General features: G+C 34.7%; 1 long non-coding RNA gene across 1 annotated transcript; it reads right to left on the reverse strand.

Annotated features, from left to right (window-relative positions):
* Window positions 1–4120: 4120 nt before the first annotated feature.
* On the reverse strand, window positions 4121–8107 carry LOC145985776 (uncharacterized). The gene is made up of 4 exons (XR_014441446.1): window positions 7807–8107; window positions 6533–6694; window positions 5819–5945; window positions 4121–4456 (listed from the first exon to the last, which is right to left on the reverse strand). It is a non-coding gene; the product is annotated as an uncharacterized LOC145985776 (long non-coding RNA).
* Window positions 8108–8469: the final 362 nt, after the last annotated feature.

Consider the following 8469-nt stretch of genomic DNA (forward strand, 5'->3'; position numbering starts at 1 on the left):
AATGGTTTGTGGGGCTATGTGTGAATGGTTCTTGGGGCTATGTGTCAATGGTTCGTGGGGCTATGCGTCAATGCTTCGTGGGGCTATGCGAGAATGGTGTGTGGGGCTACGCATATTTTTTTCGAAACCAATTTTTCACTATTGAAACCTATAGTGACCCTACCTAACCTAACCTTACCGGAAATGGTTCGTGGGGCTATGTATGAATGGTTCGTGGGGCTATCCATCAATGGTTTGTGGGGCTACGTAGGTATTTTTGGGTGCAGTGGGGTGGAAACACTGCATGCCGAGTACAGTAGTGAAACTGTGACCGCCATTTTGCGTCTTACCGAAGGCAAAAAGAAACGAAGAAAACTTACTCGATATGTCACAAATAGAGCTTATTTCCGTGAAATAAGCGAAATGCCACCTTCAGCAATGTTTCTCAATGCAGAATACGTAAGTACGAATATTCAAATTAAATGAAGTAGCAAATTTCAGCTGTATGTCCGATACGAGAAATTTACCGAAAAAATAAAACAAATCTATGCACTTACCAAATTAGCTAATAACGTCAAGACTTAAAAAAGGAAGAAAAAAGTTTACAATGTTATGAATGTCCAGCCCAATATTTTTTAAAGATGTAATAGTAGTTTTCTTCACTGCATAGAAGGCAGGGAGAGGGAGGGTTGTTTCTTTCAAATTTATTATGAAAAGAGGTGTTTCAAATATGTGGTCCAAGTTCCGATCGTTTAATTCAAAATTAATGGTATTTTTTACACGGCTCGATTTTTTTATCTGTATTAGCACATCGTTACCACACATTCTTTATAGTTTTAGTGATTTCTTGCTGCATCTCGTGTGAAGAACGATTTTTCCCCTCCACACATACCTACATGATTTTTTGGGAGTATATATATATTGCAACATATTGAAGGTTAGGTTTTTCTTGGTAAATAATATTTTACGAAATTTTAATGGCAAAAATACACACATATTCCTAAAATGAATGTTTTGCTTGTCTTTGATACAAATAGCTGATTGGTATCTTACGTTTTAGGTTAAGCAGGTTAGATTTAAGGCTCTTAGAATTAATAAAACATTCCTAAATACTTTCGTTGTAAGGTTGGGTTAGTCAGGTTTAGGGTTCTTAGCATTATAACAATATCTCTAAGTGAACAAAACATCCAGTCTCAAGCACAAAACTCCCTTCGAACCTTGATGAAAATCTGCTAAAACTCCATGTCTTACATAACCGGAAACCAAGAATGATTATTTGCTGCAAATCACAGACTCGTGTAAGCTCCTTTAAAAATCGAAGTATCTCGGGTAAATAATACTTTGTGTAGAATTTAACAGTGCTAATTCATTTCTCCAAGCTTCAAACTTACCTTCACATATTGTTTCCAGTATTCCAAACTACTTTCTAATACATCTATAAAATTTGCAAAAATGAAAAAGAAAGAAAAAAGAAAAGAATACCATTCAACATTCGGAACCGTTGCCAACTTCTCTATTAATGGCAGAATATTGATTTTCGGTAGGTAATTGTGGGAGTTTGTGAATGAGGGGTGATTTTCTATGAGCATTGTAGGAATATGTATGCATTTTATCCTATATTTTCCAAATTTTATTTACAAAAAAAAAAAAAATATTGAAAAATCGAACGAAGACATCAAACATTGGGAAATACAGGAGTTATCCATTGTTGACATAACATTAAAGTGCAAAAGCAACCTTTTGATGTAATTCTTTTATGGCACATTCCTGGTAAATCCAGGTTCCTCCCCTCACTAATTCATAATTTATTGAATGGAGATGGAAGTATACAGAATTTCTTTGCATTACCAATTCAAGTGTGATTTTCCTCAGTGAAATGTACAGAAAACATACCTCAAAAATGACAAAAATATGCTGTCATACAATGAATTTGCTAAAAAATATGCCTTAGGTTTTTTATGCATTTACATGACAAATGACAGCATCATCATAGCGTTCACAGAAGATAGGAAATTTAATTTGGTGTGGAGAAACAAGCTAGGATAAAAACATGACAAAACTCTGAGGCCTGTAAGGGGAAAAAAATCTGAAAATATACTTACTGATTTCATAAAGGTGCTTTGTCAAAAATGAAAATTGTTACTTCTGGAAGTTTATGACAGCCACACAATCTTCATTGTGTACCTCAACCTATCTACTTACCATTCAAGTTAACATTTCTGGAGGTGTGAATATCCTTAGCTAGTTATATGCAATAGCTTATGGCAAGTTGTGAATATGCTTAACTAGATGGCACCTCCATTGCAGGAAGAACACAGTAATTGCATGACAAATTGTATGCTGTAACTTATTAATGCCTAACAGAACCAAGAAGTTACAGAACTGGCATTGTAAATTTACACAGAGATCCAAGTTGTGGAAATTATGGGAGTGCAATACACAGGGTTTTTTTTTTTTGGAAACTCTGTGAGCATTGGCACATAATACCAAAGACATGTTTTTCCATTTCATAAATTTTCAGTCAATTTTAATGTCTCTAACATGTAAATTTTGCATTCCTAGATGCTATTTAATGATTGGTACAACAACTATAATTCCTCAAAACTATTTATTTCAGTCGTTATAGTACCGAGACAGTGATGTGAAAAGATTTATGAATTATAATGACAATCTTAGTGTAGGATCTCCCTTACTCTTTGAGTGGAGTGGAGTTTTAAGTCAACTTTTGTGCACAGATAGGCTAATTGGGACTGGACCTACAGTTTAAAGTACGATCCGAACCACTATGCCTCACCGGTTCTCAAACTTGGAACCCCTTGATTGCAAAGCAAATATGTTACAACTATGCCATTGGGGAAGCACCCGTACCATTTGAAGTAGATGATGTAATAAAAATTATTGTGGATGCCGTATGAAAATTGAAATATAGCATCAAAAGGTAAAAATAATAATAATAAAAAGTCTCTCAAGAGATTGAAAATGAAATCTGGAGTCCCCTTGATGTTGAGGTAATTAAGATTTGACTAATCTATTAATGGGGAGACTGTTCAAAGAAGTCCTCCCATTAATGACTATTGCAATATTGTTGTACGAGAACCAGTTGGACCTAACTTAAATTTATGTAATTTTCACGAGTGATTATGTCTGAATATAAAAAAGTCAGTAATTTGAAGATACTTAAATCCTCTTTACCACTAATGAGAAAAGCTGGACATGGGTGAATCTGATTCCAAACACGGCTTTTTTAGAGTTACGTTCCTCTGGTTCTCACACGGCAACATATGACATGAGGTCGTCTTTATGCACAAAGAAGCTACAGTTTAAAGTGGTATCTGAACCATTAAGTGCCTCTGCTGAGTATTGAACATGGAATCCCTTGATTACAAGATGGCAACATGCAACATTTCCAATACACCAATGAAGAGGCTTGAACTGTCAGTGAGCAAATGAGTAAAGTAAACCAATTTCAGATAGAACAGCACTGAAAAATATATTTGCAATGAAACTTTTCTAAATCAAGTGGGAGGTGATTGTGTACATTATGAAACATGTATTCATGAAATCAGATACACACTGATGCAGACCTTTCGTACACAGAAAAGGCATAGTTAAAAAAAAAAAAAAACTGACTACATGGGAACTTTGCATGTAATATCAGCTTTCTAAAACTTCAGGAAAACTCTTTTGTGTGTTCTGTTACAGCTCTTGCAATAACAATGTTCTACAACAACACACTACTTTATGGCAAAAGTAACTAAGGCAATGAAGTACATTGATATTTCATAACGACAAACAAGGCTTAAAAACTGTTGCAAAGGGGAAGCTTTAAACAGAATAAAATAAACCTTTTCATGTTTCATGTTGCATATGAAAATATAAATCTCCTTTCTTTAAAGAAATATATTTTAAGGTAACAGCCATCCAAGCCATATGAAATGGCTGATGTGCATTTTACTGAAAAATTATCTGAAAATTCTGGCTCAAGCAGATATTTAGTTTTCTGTTGGTTGAGTCCCAATCTTCAAGAAAACTTTCCAGCAGGTAGTAAAAATAAATAAGTGAACCATTTAAAGTATTCAATAATTAAATGAAATAAGTGAGGAATTGGCACTGCTAACAATATTGAAATAAAGTTCTGGTGTACCGTTACAATGTTATATTTCAAAAAGAATGTCACAGAAAACCTATTTCACACAAACTTAATAACATTAAAGCACATCTGAAGATTCACACACACACACACATGCAGAGTTGACAGTGGATAGGAAAACTGAATTTTCTTCCATCCCTCCATCTTTGATTTTTGTTGCCATAGAAGGGTGATAGTGAAGCACCATGTTCTTTAAAAACACCTCCATTTTTGTTTTAGGATGCCAATGGTCCAAATGGCATTAGACAGCTATGCACCTCAAGAGTGTTTTCACCAGCACCATCTATTGGTGTCATGACCCATGGTCCTCTGGATACCCACTGTTACCTGCAAAGATAAAGAAAGGCCTGTCCTGAGTTTCCACTGTAGATAATAAATATCCCAATAACAATTGAAAGTAACTTCACTTAAAAGATTTTAAAGGATCAGCAGGAATTCAAGTATTAACTTATGAGCACTTCTATAATCTATTGCTTTACTTCAAAACATCTAAAGTGCACATATCCGGTGATGGTCCCCCCAGTGTCTTATGAAACAAACTGTATGTTAAATTTGGCAATCCTCTAAAGTGCCACATTTATATAAATTTTGAGTACTTTCGTTTAAATCGCAATGCCAATGTTTGACTTCCAAAAATACGCAAGTGTTCCACAAAAGCTCTATTTCCATAGCAAATGGAATGTTGAACAAATGAACATGTAATAGCCCCATCTAGTTGCTGCACTTTTTTACACTCTGTGCAGTGCAGGTGTATCCAGTGTCAAGAGTAGTGCAAGGAAATCACGTTCAACCAACTAGACGGAAAGCAGTGTTCCAGTTAAGAAGATTCAACAAATGCCTGTCTGCTGCTTTGAACGGTCATTTGATTAGTTAGCACACACCACGTGACCATACACCAGTCCGAAAGGTAGTGCAGATGGTGCAGACACCAAATACACTACTTGACTCCAAATCAACAAACTAGACAACTCAGTGTTGCACCGTGCAACCAACTAGACGCTTCAGTGCAAAGAGAGTCAAAAAGTGCAGTCAACTAGATGGGGCTAATGTGTTATGACTCCTAGGTGTTTTATAAACTTTCCTACAACATCCTCAATTTACATTCTACAAATTCTATTAGATTTCAATAATCTTGTTATTTATATCCAAATTAAACATGTATCATATTTAATCACATGCTCATTGTGTGGCAAACATTATAGATTATGCTAACTGTGAATGTTATGTGAAGGCTTCCATGAAAAGTATTGTCTGGAATAAAAATAGTTATATGATTTTATGAAACATTCACGTAACATTTCTATTAATAAAAATGCTTCCACATAAAATTGTCCCTAGCATGGTCTTGTTGTATACTGGTAGGGTTTCTTCTTATTATTATTATTACTTGTATCTAAGAATAAAACGTTTTGATAACATTTGAAGAACTCAGAAATGTTTAAGTTTAAAATTTACGGATAATGCACATTTTGTAATAATAAAAAGGTGAGAGAAGAGAATACTAGACTTATTGTAGAATATAGATAATTATGAAACAACACTGCACATGTATTCATAATACAGTAATGGTAATAAACATAGTACTTCACATCTTTAATAATGCAGTTCATATATGAGATGAGTGCAATTTAAATACTTCATGGAAAAATTATTAACAATAATTATTCCAGACTTAGAACATCTACATACCTAACAGCCAAGTGTTCCTTGTACCTGCCTTATTCTTATATTGACAAAAGTATCTGATGTTGGAATTCCTCATGTGTCCACCCTGGATACCGAGAGTAGTCACAATATTTTCATTTTAATCGGCTATCTGCAAAAGAGGAAAAGTACTGTAACTTTTGCACAAATAATTGGGTTAACAAGTTGAGGTATTGATCATAATAAGATACTGCACAAAGTTAATGATTTTTTTAAAAAATATATATATATACATTCATGTTATTCTGAATGAGAAATACCATCCATCTGATGTTACACATTACTCAGTTGTTTACTTCTGATTTATTTGAAAATAGCAACTGTTTTGAAAACCCCACAAATTCACCTTTTACTGTGTTCCAATAAAAAATAATAAAATATTAAAAGAATATCACTCTGGAACTGTTATTGCCATGAGCACCTTTGATTTGGTTTGTCTTAACAATTATAATTGTATTGTTTTGTCCATGCAAATAGGAATACGAGATAAAAAGTGATACAAATTTGTTTGCTAATCCAGAACTATATGGATAGTATTGAAAATAAACTAGCATGTTCACTTTTACATGGCCAGTCAGCCACTCATTTCAGTATTTATGTTTTATTACATTTTATTGTAGAAGCTGTCTAAAACCCACCACATGATGGATGTCAATAGGTGTTATTATAATGAAACAAAAATAACGTACACTATCTTACCTCCTTTTAACATCCAGCTGATCTGCTTGTATCATTGGGAACTTCATCCATTGTGAGGAGCAATAACCACCATAGCACTGCACACTTGCTCTATACACTGGCTGATGACCTATAACCATCTGGCTGGTACTTCCATGTTGTGAAAATGAGAGCTTCTAGCACCTATAAAATTATTTCAGAAAAAATAAATATAAATTCTCTTACAAGGAAACTTCTATCAAAGAGTTCCCACTGACTCAAAGATTTTCATGCTTAAAATAAATTCATGCTACCCACTATCAACACATGACATAAGGTAGTTAAACTGAGTGCATTCTGTTGATGGTTTCATATAGAAAAAAAAAATTTCCCCTTTTCAATTGATGGTTATGAATACACTATACCAAGTACCCCCTCCCATGCACACACACATATATACATTACTAATGACATTTTTGTCACAAAAAAAGGTTTTCTCTCACCAGTGTCTGGGCAACGGAATGGAGTACTTTCACTTTTACTGGTGCTTAGGCGTTTACGTTAGATTTTGTGATTACAATAAAAAAAAAAGATAATTTTACATTCCCGTCGTGATAAAAAAATAGATTTGGGATAAATTCTAATGTCCGTAACTCTGTAAATATACGTTTCTATGCCCCCAAGCTTCTGATATAGTCTTAACAACAGTTAATCTTTCCATGGGGAATTTTTCCTGGAAATTCGAGGGAGTACGTAATTTAGTACACTCGACCTGCAATTAATACAACTTAAAACATAGTGTCAAAATTTCCTTTAAAATCTTTATCATCAGTTCACGTACTGTATAAATCATGTGTACCATTTTTTCCCCCTATATATAACATATGGTAGTGGTGCCTAATTGATGTATTTTATAGTACCGTAATTTCATTTACTGGTTGCAACAGGACAATATGTTGCAGAAAATTAATTGTTCTTATTTTGTGCGGCATCGTTATTTTACATTTTGATGTGACGTTGGTGGAATGTTGGCATACATTTCCCAGGTGTATCAAAATATATTTTGCAGTAGTATTTTATTTCGCGATTGCTAAGCTTAAGGAATGTTGCAAAAATATCAGCTCTAATTCTTACAAAGTACGTGGAACAATGTAATTAACAATAAGAAGGAAAATGGCACGAAGTATTCAATTCTTTAGGTACATCGTAGCAACAATTCACAATACATACGTATTTCACTCTCCCCCAGATTTGTTCCAATTGTCCTTATGTTCAAACCCAATAATATTAATAACATACTAACATGACGTACTTACTCGAAATACGACTGAAACGAAGTGGGCTTGCAATTCTTCTTTCTTCAAAACCATCATCCGCAACAGCTGATAGTGTCCATCTTGAAAATCTGCAGCCGTGAACGAACTCGGTAGGTGCCTGGCTTGTGAGTAGGTTCCACTCGTTTTCTGTTAGCGCGTCCGTAACCGTATTCGTTAACGAAGAGTGGAGACTACACTAAATGGCATTCGTTAGCCTTTCTTGACAAAAACGTCACGAACTCGTTAGACCTTAACGTGTTGACAGTTCAAGACTTAGGCCCCTGAACTGCACGTCCCGTATTTCAACACTGTCGGGTGAAGTTGCCTCCTAGGAGGAAATGTGCATTTAATTCAGAACTGAAATCTCTTTATCCATTTCTTAAGAGAGGCAAAAGCGATAGTGATGTTCACTGTGAAAAAATGTTCAGGTTAGTTTTCAATTGCAAGCAGTGGAAGGTCTGAAATAACACGATATCTGCAAACGGCAAAACACAAATCTGCCGACGCTGCTGCTGCATCTAGTGCTACTCTTTCTACATTTTTCGGAACAAGAATTTTGGGTCTAAAGAACAAAAATTGACAGCAGCAGAGCGTGTTTTGCATTTCATACAGTGCAACATAATCAATCGTTTCGTTCTACTGTAGTTCGAAACTTGTTAAGAA

The sequence above is a fragment of the Lepisma saccharinum genome, chromosome 3 (assembly GCF_977018435.1).
Source record: "Lepisma saccharinum chromosome 3, izLepSacc3.1, whole genome shotgun sequence".
NCBI lineage: Eukaryota > Metazoa > Arthropoda > Insecta > Zygentoma > Lepismatidae > Lepisma > Lepisma saccharinum.